Source organism: Pinus tabuliformis, chromosome 1_2 (assembly GCF_031772625.1).
Source record: "Pinus tabuliformis cultivar Carrire ecotype Pingquan chromosome 1_2, CPIR1, whole genome shotgun sequence".
Classification (NCBI taxonomy): Eukaryota; Viridiplantae; Streptophyta; class Pinopsida; order Pinales; family Pinaceae; genus Pinus; species Pinus tabuliformis.
The window spans coordinates 85,338,469-85,357,272 of NC_142298.1; positions in this window are offsets into that span (position 1 = coordinate 85,338,469).

Here is an 18,804-nt window from a genome sequence, read left to right on the forward strand (position 1 = left end):
CTCCTCCTAGATCTTCTTGTTATATCAATAAAACTATTTGAGTTTCTCCTACATGCTTGTGTATCATTGATGTTTGTTACATTTGTATGTTTAGCTTAAATCTGATCCTAAGCTATTTATGAATATAAATCCATGTCTTTGTGTAGTTTTCTTCTTTTGTGATCTTACAGGAACTTGGTGAAGCTGGGCAAGTAAGGGAGCAGGTAGCTGGAAGCTGTCAAAGAGGAGAGAGATTGGATCAAAGGACTAGCACAAGACACAGGTTGGTTCATCCTATTCCTCTTCGTTTATAGTTCATAAAGAAGAATACGAAAGTAGTTTTCTCTGTTTGTTTCTAAGGTCACTGTCACACCTTAGTGGGATAGGGTCGTTCTGAATAGACACTTTTCCCGTTAACAATCACCTACTCCTATCAAGTTTGAAACCTTGAGATATTCTGGCCTTATAGCTCTCAGTAAGATTGTTCTCAGGGTTTCCTTATTCAATTGGTTCATCTTGGATCTTCACAAATTATAATGGAATATTTCTAGGAAGTCTTCCAAGCTTTCTTCCTCCTTCTGGGTCATGCCAAATATTTCTTTCCTGATGTCCCTATTCTTACAATAATCCTGGTACTTTTTCAGGAACACCTTCTTCATGTCATCCCATGTCGAAATTGAATTCGTAGTTACTCCCATAACCATCTGAGAGATGCATCTTTTAATGTGGCAGGAAACAACTTCAACTTTTGAGCATTTGAAGAGTAATCCTATCCCCTGCACAATACATCAAACTCAAATAAGAAATCATAGGGATCTTCACTAGAGGTACCACGAAAATTACGCAAAGCAGAGGGAGGAATTTTTTCATCTGACTAGTCCCAACAGAATCTTTGATAGGAAATTTAAATGTAAATGGTTCCTCTTCCTTCTCATGATAGTCCCCATTTGTAGTACTAGTACCCTCTAAATGAGCCATATTGAACCAAAAAGGAGTGGGACCCTGGTAAACTACAGATCCTTCAGGATCAACTGCTTGGAACTCTGGTTCTTGAAAAGGATTGAAGAGGAATTCTTCTTTAGGCTGACCACTAAGCAAAGATGATGTCATCCTAGTAAGAGGAGATTCTTGATGAGAAGAAACAGAGGATAATTTTTCAGAAGGATTCTTCTCTGTTGTGGGGGTATTGCTCTGCTTAGGATTAGTTGTTGATCCCTGTTCAGAACTGTCAGTCCTCGGTTCAGATTCCCCCTTTTTCTTTGCAAACTTCTTTTTCCTTACCAGTTTACCAGTGAATGAAGTGGTGCTCACACCACAACCAAAAATTATTGAAAATTTATATTGGCCCCTATAAAAAAAATTCAAAACTTCTACTTACCAAACAATCAAGATGTGGTTTTGGCGAATTCTAATCTCTACAGGTGTGTAGGCCTTACCCCATGTCTTACCACTTCGACTCCCCTAGTCCTGAAAAACTTAAACAAACAGAAATCATACTTAAACACTCTTAGTATCATCCCTTAGCACCTCCCTGGAAACAGTGTGAAAATGTTTGGACAAATTATAGACATAATTTGACAGACATAAATTATCAAATAGGGGTAGGTAACCTTGTGAGATGTTGTGCAAAATATATGCAGGCTAATACTTTCAGTGTTTTCCTAAACAAAATCACATACACGCACAACTCCAATGTCCCTTTTCCCATCAACACTTAGCAACAAAGGCTATGGAGAGGATTTAACCATCCCTCTAAAGCTCTGAAAATTGTTGATGCTAATCAGAAAAAGATAATAGATCAATCAAACAAAAATTAAATTGATTCAACAATTTGCAATGTAATATTATAGCCTACTCAAATAATCCAAACATATTCATCACATAAGCTTCACCATTTAATCATCACACATGTGTTGCTATAATTTAGAAAAGATGAATCAAAAGCTGTGTAAAAACTCTATCAATTCATGAAAATAATTAAAAGAACACAATCTGCAACTATGGGAGTTATGAGTAAAGGGGGCCCTCCCTTACTCACAACTCCTTCAACTGCTAAAGGATTTTACACAACAGGATCAACAGAACATGAACTTTGTATTAATCTGAACAAGTATTATAGTAGTATCAATGTATGATATATCAACCTCCTTTACAAATGAGACATGAAATTATTTATACAAATACACAGGCATAAACTTGCCCAAATTAGGAAAACTGAAATACTGCAACTATATGCTAATAATAACTAGAAAAGACAATAAAAATAAGTGTGTTGAGTTTGATCCATGACTGAAAGCATGGATCAAACTGATCTTGTTGGGTTGCTGAGGTTGTTTCCCACTTTGGTCGTTCATGAGAATTCTAAATATCTAGGCAGTTTCAGTAGCAGTTTTGAGGCAGCTAATAGGACAACATCCATGTAAACGGATTTATTGACAAAACCAATTTTTTCGTTCACTTTGAGGCTGATCAGAACATACTCAACCATCAAGATTGATGCAGGAAATCAGAGCAGTTATAGGAAATTGGCGTATCTATAGGAAATCGATGACTCTGCAGGAAATCATGGCCTATTTGCAGGAAATCGCGTAATTCATTTGGAATATAGTTGATCTGCATAGGATTTAGTAAGCACTCTTGTAGTTGTAGATAATTCGATTATGTATCATTAACTTCAGAAATACTCAAGAATAAAGGGAAATTATACTTTTTAGACTAATTTGCACACCTTAAAGCCCACAACACCCTTTTGGTCAAAAAAACATAGGATATGGCAAAAAGAGAGTCATGATGGGTCAAAAGGAGTTCAAAATAGGGGGAAGCAAGGCCTTAGAACATTATTAAAAATGGACAAAATTGGGACTCAACATCTACTATATGTTTAAACTTATTACTGACAATGTAAATGTTATTCGACTAAACCATTGTAATAAAAACATCAAAAAAATTTAAGGAGGTTCATAACTTCTCGACAGCTAGTAATCTGATGATTCTATGGGAGTCGGCTCCTTTGCATTTGACCCTAGCATTTCGTTATGCTACAGGCTTTGTAGCTATTTTTCCATGCGGCCAAGGCGGACATTCTGGTGGTATTGCTACAAATGCACTGCCTAGATCTCTCGTTAAATATATTTTAGGCTAGGACCCTCTTGTTGGGTTTGCGGTGGCTCCTCCAAATTCCTCATAGATTTCATTGCTTTTTCCAATAAATTATTCATGACCCCACAGAGTTGGACTGACTGTTTGAAGAGAGTCTGCCTACCTTGGGTGTGTGCAGGGTCCAGAAGCAGGGGATCCGAATCCTCTGTTGGAGGAAACATTGTCGCAGCCTTGGCATTCAATTCTGCCCCCCATGTTGAAATTAGGGACTTCATCTGTGCTGGGGTTCCCCCATTGTAAATTGGGTTTTGCATGTTTCATCTGTGCTGCTAGGTCTTGCTAGTCGAGGCCAACGACATTTTCCTTTTGTTTTTGTTCTATTTACAGTTGTGGCAGTGCCCTATTTTCCCCAGCCCCACCTCTTCCTTCACCATGTTCCCTTTCCCTAGAATTTCCTTCTATAGTGGAACCTCTCGAGCTCTTGCCTTGGCACAAAGCCAAATTTTCCTTTTGTTTTTGTTCTATTTACAGTTGTGGAAGCCCTTTTTTCCCCAGCCCCACCTCTTCCTTCACCATGTTCCCTTTCCCTAGAATTTCCTTCTATAGTGGAACCTCTCGAGCTCTTGCCTTTAAGGAAGGAAAAGTACCAAGTTTAAAAACATTGGGAAACTAATTTAGAATTTTTTAATGATATAAAGCTAAGTTATTCAAATTTATAATGAATTTATATATGGTATCTATATAAATTTTTAAGGTAAAATAATTTTATATTCTAAAATTTGGGCGGAGCAAAAATTAATTGCGAATCGTTTTGGAAAAATTATGGAATTAGTGGGCGAAACCCTAAAATTTTCCATTCCCCCCCAACCCCCTCATCATTTGCCTTCATATTTTCGTTGCCCAGACTTAGGTGAATTCCCTCCCTCTAACTCTCTATTCTCCCTTAGGTCCATCCAGTCCTCTGGATCCAAGAATTAAGCCCCACCATAACAAAATTGATAGGCAAACAGGTGTTGGGATACTCTGTTTCCCCATTCATGCCCCTGTGGGTGAGGTTTTTCCTAGAGACCAGACCTTTGCTAAATTGACAGACCCGCCAGTGTTTGGTGACCTCAACTCCCCATTCATGCCCTTTTGAACCAAAAAATTGCCGAAAGACCCGACCATGATGGTATTGACGTACATATTGGTAAAGGGTGTTCCTAGACTTGACTACATTCCCTCCCTCTAGCTCTTTATTCTACCCCAATCCTGGCTAGGCCTCTAGCTCCAATAATTAAAGCACATTATAATAGAATTGGCTGACGCACAGGTATTAGGGTCCCTTGAATCCCCATTCATGCCCCAATGGGCCAAGGGTTTGTCGGGAGACCAAGCTATGGCAGAATTTCCAAACACACTAGTTTTTGGGGCCTCGACTCCCCATTCCTAACCCGATGGACCAAAAGTTTACCCAAAGACTAGACTATAACATACTTAACAAACATACTAGTAATATGAACCCCAGACTCCCTGTGCTTTCTTCTCTAGCACAAAACGTTTCTAGGCGATCGCAGGCTCTCATAACTACCTCGGTCCCATCCAAGTCTTAGACACCTGGATTAAAAGGGTGCATGAACAAAATTTTCAACCTGAATGTGAAGAGAAAACCCAAACCCTCCATGCATGCTCCTTTGAGCCAACAAATTGCCATATAACATTGAAATTGGAATTATGGACATCAACAGTAGCAAACTCAACCAAATTCCACCAGAAACATGTAGAATCATCACCCATCCCTACCAATCCAACCACCTTTCTTGCAACATAGTCTCTATTTCTAGAAAAAAGAAGTCCTATAATACATAAGTGACCCTGTTTAGCTGAAGCTCTGCTAATGTTGTCATGTTGATGGTGTCGTTCTCTACTCCCGCAAGCGAATTCCACCACCCTGCTACCGATCTCTACTCTTGTAGGTGAGCTCCACCATAGGCCATGCATGCATACAATGATGACCCTCGCCATCTGTCCTGCTTGTATTCCCTCCTTTGTTGTTTGTCTTCCCAATGGCACTGCCACTTGTTGCCAGTCCCTCTAGGTCTTTATTGCCTTACACATGTGGGGATGTTGGGTGGGAAACCAACCTACCCTGCTCCCCATCCCTTTATGCATGGCAACAACCCACGTAGGGGTCTCCTGTCCCATCACACCCCAATCAGGGTCATATAAGAAAATTAATAATTATATATACCAAAAAATCCATTATCAAATGGAAAAGAGGAGGTTAGGAGGTTCTGTAATGGGAAGAGATAATAAATTATACTTATCTTATTATTAAAACCAATTAATTTTCTAAACAAAACTCATTATGGTTCCCAAAAATGAAAAAAAAGAGGAAAAGGGACAGTGTGGAAAAGGATTGCAATGTCAAAAAAAAACTCAAACTTATGTATACCATTGTACATTGATTCTTGGCTTATTAATTCAAATTTCACTACTTTGTGAACAACCATGTACCACTATTCTCAATCTTGACTTCTTAATTCAAATTCTAAAACTTTGCGAACAACCCTCGTATATGGTTATGACTAAAAAATGCAAACTTTGAAGATGGAAAGAGCACTATTTAATCTTTAAGTAGACATGACAATAAGAGACTTGAATTTTTAATTAAAAATTAATTATTATTTTGTGACCATTTTTTCCAAAAAATGAGGATCGTTTTCCTCAAATTAGTCCCAATACCATGAAATATGAGTGATTGAAAGGAAGAAAATTTTTTACACCGAAAGGGGAGGGTGAAATAACTATCATAAATACCTATTCTTGAAAATTAGGCTAAATGGATTGTTGTAACTCTTAATTTCAAGGGATAAATTTATTTTTTTGCCCTCTCGCTTAAAATAAGGTGGGCTAACCTCCATACCTAATTTTTTTATAAAATAAATTTGAGGTGAACTGTAACAATGTACTATGATACAAAATGTTCGCCTAATAAAAATTTAAAACGCCTTAATTTCACCCAAGGGTGAAAATTCACCCCTAAAATTTTCCATGCCCATAAGGCCGATCATGATAGGCTAAGAGGATTCCAAAGGCTTCCTCTTCCATGACACAACTTCTCAAGGTTTGATCTCAGCCTAGTTTGAAAATATTTCCCCCAACCCAAGTGAATGGGGTGTTCTTCCTTAGAATCTTGCTCTTCTACTTGGATGATAGATTTGGAGGAAAATTTGTAACAACTAGGTAGTTGGGTATGTTCGCAAACCATGGAGAGAGAACTAAAATAGCAAATAAATGCTCATCTAGCAATTGATCATCAACCATCCCTTCTTCACCTTTAGGCAAAGCAAGTCTAGATAAAAAATATGCAACTACATTTTCTTTACCTGCCTTATCAATGATGGTTAAATCAAACTGTTGCAATAAAAGCAACCATCTAATAAGTCTAGCATTCACATCAGGATTTTTCATTGAGTACTTGATAGAAGCATGGTCAGTATGCACAAAGGTTTGATAACCAATGATGTAGTTTCTGAATTTATTCAAGGAACCGAAAATAGCTAGGAGTTCCTTCTCATTCACAGTGTAATTCAGTTCAACCTTAGATAGATTTTTGCGTAGTAAATGGCATAAGGCAACTTATCATTTATCTAGCCTAGAGCTACTCCTATATCTTTTTCAAATGCATCATTGTGGATGTAGAAAGGGAGAGCCAAATTTGGGCCTCTATGTATGGGTGCAGTAGTCAACTTGTCGTTCAAGATTTCTAGGGCCTCTTGGCAACTATCTAACCATCAAAATTCAGAGTCCTTGGCTAGTATTCCAAACAACGGTGAGGGTTCTTTGTTGAATTCCTTGATCCTATAATATCTAGCCAAGCCTAAGAAACTCCTAACATCCCTCTACTTTTGAGGAGTATGGACCCTTTTTATGATGGAAATTTTATTTGGGCCTACTTGTATTCCTTCCTGGGATATTGAATGACCCAAAATAGTCCCTACATTCATCAAGAATTCACACCTCTCAAGAATAAGTGATAGGTTAATTTCAATACACTTCTTTAGTACTTTCCCCAAGTTAGAGAGAGCCTCCAGGAAGTCACACCCATAGGGAGTGAAATCATCCATATATATTTCTACAGATTCATGGACTAGCTTAGCGAAAATGCTCAGAACTACCATTTGAAAAGTGGCAGGGGCATTACGTAATCCAAAAGGAAGGACCCTATAAGAAAATGTACCACAAGGACAAGTTAAGGTGGTTTTAGCTTGGTCCTCTGGGCTGATCTAGATTTGATTATAACCACTTAATCCATCCAAGAAAGAGAAGAACTTATTTCCTACAAGACTATCCAAGACTAGATCAATGAAAGGTAGAGGAAAATGGTGTTTTTTAGTGGCTTTTTTCGGCTCTCTATAATCTACACAGATCCTCCACTTCCCATTCTTCTTCGGGACCAAAACTAGAAGGGATGCCCACTCACTATTTGAGATGGGGTAAATGAACCCTGCGTCCAACAACTTCTGCAATTCATCTTTGACTGTGTCTTTAAGGTTTGGGTTCATTCTCCTCTCAGGTTGACACACTGGTTTGCAGCCTTCCTTGATGTAGATGTGGTGAGTACACCCTGAAGGATGCACTCCCTTCATTTATTTGTAGCTCCAAGCAAAGGCATCTAAGTGCTCTCTCAACATGCTACACAACTTCTCTTCTTGGTTGGCTGAGAGAGAGGGGTTGATATTCAAAGTATTAGATGGACCAAATTTTACCATTTTGACATGTGCAACACTTGGGTCCACTAGGCATAAATTATTCCAAGGGTTATCTTCGAATTCCTTCACCATCTCATCAAGAGGCATAGTTATGGGGGGATGGTTCTAGAGAATTTGATCAATGAGGTCATATTCATTAGTTTCCACCCCCCCCATAATAGCATCTAGGGTAAGGATTGGATAGGATGTGGTATGATATACTTCATCTTCCTCCTCTTCCAACAATAAGGGTAATTCATGTTCTAGGGATGATTGAGCAAGAGGGTATAAGGCCCACTATTTGGACAAATGCACATTCTTAATGGTCATGTTCCTATCTATGCAACTTATGTAAAAATCAACAGTGGCTAGTCATGGTCTTCCAAGGATGAGAGGATAACCATTAAATTTGGTCTTGGGGTGGAGAACTAAGAAGTCAATAGGATACTCCCAGGAATGAATAGAGGCCATTACATCCTCAACAACTCCCTCAAGAGCTACTGTGGATCTATCTGCAAGTTGTAATATTGTTGTGGTCTTTCTTAAGGATCCTTGGAGGTTTAGTTTAAGCATTGTATCTTTATTAATCACATTGATGGCAACCCCAAGATCAATCAAGGTGTGAGGGACAATGATGCCATCAATGTGAACATCTACCATAGGATTTCTGGGGTCTAGATACTTTGGGAAAATCACTCTCCCCAGCATTAGGTCAGGCAATTGACCAATGACATTAATGGTAGGGGTGTCTTTCTTTCTCCTCCTAGGATTTTTGAAACATTTCTCCTTGATTAGATGGGGACATCCTTGGTGGCTTGGAAGAGTGGGAATTTAACACACAAGTTTCTCAGCTCTCCTAGAAGTTTAGTCTCTTCTGGGATGTGCTGACTAGGATGGCTCAATGTTTCAAGAAAACGAGGTGAATTGGCTTTAGGAACACTCTATTCCTTTTCCTCTTCAAGATCCTCAAGTGGAGATGGAATTTGGTTATCTGGGAGCACTCTTCCAGACCTGAGGTTGATTTCTTGAATTTCCATAGCATATGCAGGGTAACATGTCTCCCCACTATAGACTTGTAGTGCTTTCTTATTGTTTAGGTTCATATTTGGTTAGGCAGGCTCCTCAGGTTCCTTGGGTGGAACGAGATGAATTAGTTGTGGTTGAGAAGGAGGTGGAGGTAGTAAAGAAGGAGGTTGGTTGAATTGAGGCCTCTAACCTCTTGATGGGGTATTCCACTAAGAATGTGGAGAAGCATATGGTTGAAATGGTTGATGAGCAGGTTGGGAAGGATACTGAGGTGCATAAGACCAAGGAGAAGGTGTGGACCATGAAGGATGAGAAAGAGAACATGAAGGGGGCAGGGGTGCATTATGATTGGCATTGTAATAGGAATGGGATGCACCTTGTATGCCCAGATGGTATGGATGACGTCCTTAAGGCCTCCTTTGATTGATATAACAGAGTTGTTCAGCCCCACCTTCAACCCCTTGGTATACAACCTTTAATCTAGGCAAAGAAGGGCACTTATCTGTGGAATGGCTTTCCTCACAAATCAAGCAGAACTCTATAACATTTAGTGGACATTCATTTTTTGGGTGCCTCCTAATGCATTTAGGGCAAAAGATAGCTAAGGCTCTCTCTAATTCCTCTTGTTTCCTCTTGATCTACATAGTTTCCATTTGCAGAGCAATGGTTTGCCACATTTCACTTTTAAAGTCCTCCAACATGTTTCCTATTTCACTCTTGAAGATGTGTTGGAGGAAGAGGAACTCGCCAAAGATTGACTAGCCCTACCCTTATTTCTAGCAACCCTAGAATGGTTTTTGAACACTATCTTGATACCATTATAGGGTAGTTGATAAATGTCCCCTCCGGACAACATGTTTAAGGTTTCTAGTATTTCCTCCTTGATTCCTCTATAAAGGACTGATTTGAGTGATTGAGGATCAAGGGTGCATCTAAACCTTTTGTAATTGAGTTAGAACGTTTCCTCGTAATATTCTAGAGATTTGTCATGTCCTAGGGTCATTCTAAATATTTTCTCTTTTGTGTCTTTACACCTACTGTAGTCCCTGTACCTTTTGTAAAAGGATTGTTGCATTTGAGCCCAGGTAGTGATGTTATCTCCAGGTAGACCCATGAGCCAACGCAAGGCTGCATCCTTATGGGTGGATAGGAACAACTTCAACTTCTAGTCATCATAGATATAATCATAAGTTCTACAGATGACAACAAACTCAAACAAGAAGGTATCAAGGTCCTCTGAGGTTAAGCCATGGAAGTGAGGAAGGGAAGAGGAACTTATATTTTTCATCCTAGTATCTCCATTAGTCTCTATAATGGGAAAAGCACCCTCATTTCTATTTCCTCCATGGTGTGAGTGTGTGGAATTGTCTCTTCGTCTTCTTCCCTAATAGGCTCTTCAAATATTTCAAGTTGTTCTCCTAAGGGATATTCTAACTCACCTACAGTGAGAGAGGGAAGCTGACAATCATTGAAGAAGAGGGAAGGTTGATTGTTTGATGGTGTGGGGGTATTTGGCAAGAATTTCCCTAAAGTGTTTGTACTCCTACGAGGCATGAAAGAATTCTATTTTTTATTTTATGAGTTTTTTCAAAGTCAAATGCAAGACAAAAAGGAAAGAAAGAGTAAAATCTATCTAGAAAATGAAAAATAGAAAGAAAAAAAAAAAGCAGAAAATACACCTACCTAGACACCTCCCCAGTAAAAGCGCCAAAAAGTGATGAGACTTAGTATTGCAACAAGACTTCTACACCTCCTAGGGATACCAACTTTACTTTGTCAACCTGGGGTTTCGTACAAACTTGGAAGTGACAGTGCTATATACACAGTAGATGCATCATTCTACTCATGTCACTTCTCAACTAGGGCACTTGAACATTATAGTTCTACACCATTCCTCTATTGAACTAGAGGGAGTTTGACTAATAACAGTGGAATGTAAATTTATTACTAGTGTAGAGAATCTAAATTCTTGTAAAACCAAGAAATGAAAGTTTCCAACTTGTAAATGGTATGAAATGACCCAAACCATTTGCAGAAAGGAAACTATGTTAATATTGTACTTGATCACCTAACTATTAGGGTTGCTTGAAAATGGAAGATTACTCTATCATTTCATGATTCAAACATGCATGCATTAACTATCTCATTCACACTTGCAGAATAGATAAACTTCTAATTTCTAAACTTAGAAATAAAAGAGCTAATGCTATCTGATCTTGCAGGAAAGAAAGGAGTGAAAGGATTGGTCTAGGTGGCACTTTCGGTCATGGAGTCCAAGTTGAGGGGTTAACCTACTCCTAAACTATGCTAGACTATCATTTCAGGTCAAACATGGTCAAAACAGGTTGTTACAGGTTTGCTACAGGACACTGTTATAGGATGTCCTGAACTACTATAGGATGTCTTGAACTACTACCAGATGTCCTAAACTACTACAGAATGTCCTGAACTACTACAGGATTTCCTGAATTACTACAGGAAGTTGGCTAAGAGGTTTTGGAGGACAAGAATGGTGAGATGAAGTGCTAGAAAGGTGCATCACAATTGTGGAAGGTGTAGTGGAGGTGAGCATCACCCAAGGCCAAGCCCAACACTCCAAGAAAGATGGATTTGCCTAAGGCAACTTTCTGATGTTGGCTGGAAGACATAGTCTCATAATATGGGTTGCTGTGCATCAATATAAGGTGGAGAAGACCTAGGTGGATTTGGTTGGAGGATTCCCTTCCTGCATATCAACAATTCCTACAATGAAACATGTCTCTATTTTCATCTACAAGTTATCGCATGTCAACATGGAAAAGATGAGTTGAATTTGTAAAATATGATCTGACTATTGTTAAGGACTAGATCTATGAAATGGACTACCTTCTAAGCTACAACACGCTTAAGAAGTAGGATAACCACTGCTAATATTTTCAGGAAATCATAAACAGTTATCTAGCTAAAAATGAAACTTAATATATGCAATGAACAAAAGACAAACTATGTTTTTGGGCTGTGAGAGTGGGGTCCCCTAATACTTATCCCATAAGGGAGATGAGATAGAGGTCACTGTCACAAGATTTTCTTGTATATTCTCCTTCAGTAGACTGCAACTCTTTAAGCTAATGAAAGCATGGATAAGAAACAACTTAATCAACTTTCTAAGCCAAACAAAAAAATAAATAACTTCAGTAATTAATCAAAATTTTAAGCTAAGAATATAGATACAAAAGAGAGGAATTTCTGCTACTAGGGTTGGGCCCTAACCCAAGATCTTTAGCCCTTTGAGTCAACTTAGGTGCTAGATCAAAACGGAATTTCTCATTATCATAAAAGTGTCTAATACATCATAACAATAATAGTCAAATGTGCTTCAGCTTAATGGCGTCTTGGCTACAATAGAACTTTGAATCCTAATGAGTCCCTTAGCTTGCTTATTTATAGAAAACTAGAGCTACCAACAACTCCCTATAAAATAGGGATACTATGCTCCCTAATTCGAGAATAACTTTTCCTTAACTAGCACTAGCTTGGTTGCCAATGAACTCGGCTTGCTTGGCTGTTAGTGACACCGAGATGATGAGATAGAGGGGGATAATCTTTGAATGATTTGAGGAGTTAAGGAGGGAGACCACTCCCTAGAATATCTTTTTCTTTCCTACTCTGAGTCCCTGCACTCAGGTCAACTCAAAATTGCTCCAATTTCCTGCATTTAACACACATTAGGCCATACGACATGGTAACTCATTTTTACTCTTCTCACTAGGTCTTGAAGTTTCTAAGTTTACTTAATTTAGAAACCCTTCATGCACCTTTTCTGATTTATTCCTACCTACTTGTTATTTTTCTTTAACAAGTTATTTATAAAGTAAATACTGAAAATAAACACCAATGCATACTCAACATATTACAGATCAGGAAATAAAAGAAGCAAGAACAAACACACCACATGAAACCATTATTTTTGGACCAATGTCCCCAGAAAAACCCAATGCGAGAAAACTGATGCAACTATCTCAGGGTTTTCTTATTAAGAAATATCATAGTACAATTTGGGTGTCGTAACTAGCCTACCCAATAGAGAATCTCCTTAACAGCTATACCTCATAGTTTGAGACACATCTCCTGGCTGAAACCGCAGAAAACCCTTCCGACAGCTCCTCAGCACAAAACTGCTCTTACAACCCCAGCATCTGCCCACTCTGGACTACGTCAACCCCTCTTTGTCTCACGCTAGCCCCGCATCAGCCTTTCTTAGCCTATTTCAGCCCCAGGAGGCTCTCCGTCAGCTCTAGGAACCTCTGCATCAGCTCCTATGGCCCCTCTGGTACTCTGCGCAGCACTTGGCTGCCTCTGCGTGGCCTTGGGTGAACCCTTGTTGGCTTTGTGTCACCCTCCTTGGCTACTGCGCTGCTCTCCTAGCACAATATCTGTCTTCTCTATTCCTCTGTACTCAATTCCACTTAGCTGCTCTCCCGATCACTGATTCTATCTCTCTTAGCAAACCCCGCTCTATAGAATAGAATGATTGATCATCTGGTGTGTTCTCCAAGTGACCCTCAAGCCTCCTCTTATACTTTTCCTGTTGACATATCAACGGCCCAGATTGTGTCCCTAATCAATGGCTAAGATTAGATTTGGCTTGATCCATGTCTTTTAGACTACTCTAACACATATTCATATTAATACACATTAATATTTTATTTTCCCTAAGTTTAGACTTAGGAACTCCATTAAAAATATTAATTATTTTAATATCTCCTGATCTATTTAGAATTTTCCCAAACCCTTTTTGGGTATTGGAGATCTCATGTGCCCCAACCTCTCCACCAAATTTCGTGGTTAGAGCACATTCGATGCTACCCCAAATCAACACAAGGCAAAATATAAGAAAATCTGTAAATAATTGTGAGAAAAGACAATTTAATAATTTGGAGTGGAATTGTGACTCATATAGTTTACCTATTGATGAGCCTCATCAACTATAAATATTCAAAATCTTGCAGGGTAGGTAAATTTAGTTTAAAAATTGAACATATGGAGTAGACATAATATCTTGTGCATGGGACTAGAATGAACTTCCCAAATATACATACCTCCAAAAAGTGACTCTTCTGAAATGCCAAAAATTAAAATAGAACTTAAATTATTTCTATTGTAAAATGGGATATTAAAGTACTAAGACCATGGTTCACTGCTTCAATCCTTAATAAGAACAATCTTTGATTTTCATGTCATAAAGAATCACTTCACCAGGTACCATAGTATGGAGGGATATGTGTAGTTGTGGTATGTATTGTAGGCCATCTAAGTTGGCTAGACTGTGGAGGCTAAAAGGTTATATATTGGTTACAGTGGGGGTTGTACTGCGTTGGTGCTACAACTCCATGAGCAATAGATAGCCCTGTATATGCATGTTGTCATGCAAATGTAGGTCCATATAAAGGTTGTGTAACATAAGAATATTGTGAATAATATGAAAGTATCCCTATAGGATATGCATATAGAGTGGGAGTGCAAAGGAGATAATGAAATAGAACATACAAAAAGAAGTATTGATCCAACAATGGTAGCAAGAGCAGCAACATAATCAGGAAAAGTTTGGTGCATGCTCCATGTAGTCTATGGTAATGCACTAGTTGTGTAAGCATCACATTGGACCAAAACCAAAGGAATAATTGAAATTAGAACACAAGAAACAATTACATTTTGACAAAATATCCCACCAAGAATTCTCACATCTTGAAGAAACAAAACAATATTTTTCCATCGAAAACCCCCTAAAATTGATCTAATACTTAGAAACTCTTACTTTTCCAATGCACAATAAGTGATCCCATGGATATGTAGGAATTTGTAATTTAATTTCAGAGAAAATGTGTTCAACTAAAGCTGTTGTACACATAGACTAACTTGAACATTAAGAAAAATAATCTAAGCACAAACAAAATCATGGAAGAATCCACTATAGATATGTAATGATTACGCAATAGCTAATACTTGCGCTTAGCTTAAATATAACTTAATTAAACTAAAAGGTAATCAAGATGTAAATATTTCATCACAAAACTAAAACAACCATAAAATAGTGCATTGTTGAATTTCATCGCCAAAAATTAAGAAATATAATTAACTAATATTGTTTCTATTAGCATATATACACTTTAATATATATGTTTATTAGATATATATATATATATATATATATATATATATATATATATATATATATATATATATATATATATATATATATATATATATAGATATTAAAATATGTTTTTAATATAATAATAAGTCATATGGAAAAAAAACTATAATTCATGAAAATGGAAATAATATAAAAAAAGAAAAAAATTAAAATCAAAATGTTAAATAAAAAGGAAATAAAACTAAAAACAAAAAAATTAGTAACTAATATAAATGGAAGTTACTAAACAACCCATAATATGACCTCAACCAATCACCTTACAAATAAATAAATTTAAATAATAGTAAAAAATAACAAAACATGAATTCCCAATGTTAAAATATGGATAAGCCGCATAAATTTTGGTCAAAGACAAACTAATAGTCAAAGGAAAAAGTAAATGTGTAATACCATGCCTAAGGCTTAAAACCTAATTTTCATATATTTAATTATGTTTGTTGTTAAGGTTTATGTTACATGAGGTTGTGAGGTCCTATCTTGTAATTTTCATCACATTGATGGAAATTTGTTTGTAGTAATATTGGTGCATGGGACCAACTTGGAGGGATGCATCTTCATGGAGTCCCTCATCTTCATTGCATTTTATGACTCGATTAATATATTTGGTAGGAGGAGCCTCACTTCTCCTTGTCTGGGTAATAATCCTTGTTGGTCGCGTGGTGGTATTCACACATGTGCTCGCCTTGTTTATCACCCCGTAATTGCAATTTTCATGGATGTGGGGCATATTATCTATGTTGAGAAATAAATATGATTGTAGATTAGATTTCATTCCTCTCACTTGATAATTACTTGTGAATGTTTATTATCTTTTATTACTTTATTATGTCTTCTTCGTCAAGCAATTACGAAAAACATAAAGTGCATGAAGATCACAAGGGATAGAGTGCATGTAGGCTCATTAACCCCTGGGAAGAGGCCTACTTGTGTATAAATAAACTGCAAATCTCATTTTTATTCCATCATCTTGTGATATTTTTGATCTCTCTTATAGAGTGTTTTATGCCTAAGGGAACATATCTTTGTGCATCCCTTTCATAGCACACTTGTGCTTGGGCCTCTCTAGCGCACTATGGTTATCTCTCTCTAACACACTTGTCCAATTTCATTAGAATTTGTTAATACCTAAGGGTGTGGCTATACATTATGGCCAAATTCCTTCCACACACTCTTACTAGGTTATCCTTTGAATGGTTTGAAATCCTTCCTAAGAACTCTATAGAGACTTTTGATCAAATACGTGATAATGTTTTGGGAATGTATGCTCTAAATTAAACATTGGATCTAAAGTGGTTAGTTTTATACGATTAAAGCAAGGAAAGTGGACATTTATGATATCTTTCATCCATAGATTCTAATTTTCCATAGCTTGATGTGAGACCAAGTTCTCTATAGATTAGCTTAGGAAAATCTTGGTAGAAGATATAAGAGAAGATTTACAAGTAGAATGTACTAGTAATAAATAGATAACCTATTAGGATGTTAGCACTAAGTTGTTGTACTTATAAACTATCAACATTAGACATCATGTAAGAACTTATTATCCTCCTCTTAGAGCTAGTAAAGTAGCTTACCTCTTAGGTGACCCACAATCAAGAGTGACTAAGCCAAAAGGAAACAAAAAGGATAGAAATGTTGTAGGGGATGGCCTTACAGATTTATTGCATGAAGTTGTTTTTTCCATTTCTTCCACTCATGCTAATCCACCCATAAAGAGACTTTTGAAAAAGAAGGATCAACATTAGACATCACCTAAGAACTTATTATCCTCCTATTATAGCTACTGAAGTAGCTTCCCTCTTAGGTGACCCACAATCAAGAGTGACTAAGCCAAAAGGAAACAGAAAGGATAGAAATGTTTTAGGGGATGGTCTTACTGATTTATTGCATGAATTTATTTTTTTGACTTCTTCCACTCATGCTAATACACCCATAAAGATACTTTTTAAAAGGAAGGATCAATCTTCTTCTTCAAAGCCTCTACCTCTACAACCATCCACTCAACCTCCACCAACTTTTATTGAGCCATCTCCCCCATAACTAGTCAAACAATATTCTAACAAGATTAGAAGGATTCCATTTCTTATTTTCCCTTTCATATTGACACATTTTACAATTTTCATAATAGACCAAGGAATTCTATGGAAGAATGTGTTGCATACAAAAGAATGAAGAACTTAAAAGAAGATAACTCACTTCAAAGGGTTCGTGCTACCCCTAAAATTTATCTGTTGGGAATCTTCTGTAATTGATTCCCTCAGAATCCATCTTCATCTAGTCAACCTTCACAACCCTCCACTTATTCCCAAGACACTTTTTATAGTCAGCCACCTAATTCTACCACTTAGTCTAGCTAGAAATTCGAGAGCTTGCTTCATTGTTGAATTTATACAGATGGTATTATAATTTGATGTCAATGTTACCACAAGAACTCAACAATATGATGGAGTTACATGCTCTCAGTTAGGCTAAAGGTACAACAACCCAAAAAGGGCCTACCTATATACCAAGGAAACCAAGACCATTATCCATTTTGCTCCTTATTATAAACTTATCAGATACCTATGGGAAGACCTCCCATACAAGGGTCTTTCCACTTTTCTTTCTATAGTAGCAAATTTGTCTGGATTAACATCTCTATTATGATGTTGTTGTGAATTTTTCCCACCTTACATGAATATTTAGTAGGGGAAATATACCTAGACTCAGGAGTCTATACACCTATATTCAATATAATTGAGCCCTCTTATGTCAACCATGTTGTTACTACCCCTCAACCTCCTTTCTAGATTAAGCAACTTTTCCCCTCTCCCTAGGAAACCATGGCCATAACCTGTATATCCATTGTCTTATGATAATTTCATCTTTTACCCTCTTAAGGGACCAACTCGTGAGGAAATGATCATAGTGGATGGCCCCACTTTGTACATAGAATGTACTATAAGGCCTTGCTATGTTAAGTGTTATTTTGTAAAGTGGAATTATAACTTGAATGTGGTGTAATATGATGTATTATTTATCATGCATTATACTAGCGTGGACATGAAAGTTATACAAAGCACTTACAAAGGCTATGAGTCTAATCAAATAGTTCTAATAGGTATTATCCATTTTCCCATAACTATTCAGCCTATCACTCTCATGACCCCTTGCCTTATGATCAATAAGGAATTTAGTCAATTTTCACTTAGGAAGACCATGGATTCATTGCATGTGTTTTGTACCATCCACTCCCTACCAATATGGAAAATATCCCAATATCCCTAGCATTATTTTATTGTTACATTGTAGCAGTTAGGGCCAAGTTCATACTAATAGTCAGAGATAATAGTAATTAATATCCCTAGAATAGTTAGAGTGGATGGAGAAGATAATGTTGAAATCCTTAGTGTGTAGAGTGCATAGTTGGGTTATTTATCGGGCATAAAGCCCTAGCAACAACCTTGAGTGATATATAAGTTTTGGGTGGATCAAGTGGAAAATATAAAGTAACTAATAGGGTTTGTATAGGTGCATGTGTGGGAGCAAATGATATAACAAATTGAAGATCTTATAGCTTTCCTAGTTGCTTTCCTTGAACCAAAACTAGCACTAAGAGTTATATACATAGGGAAAGCAATTCCCAAGTCCAGCGCCATAAGCAATAGTAGAACTAGTAGCAACATATCCAATTCCAGTAGTTTACCCACTTTGTTCAGTCGATTAATCTACTGGTTCCATAGTATAGATGGTAAAAGTACCAAGTTAAGAAACTTAAGCAGCACCAAAAGAACT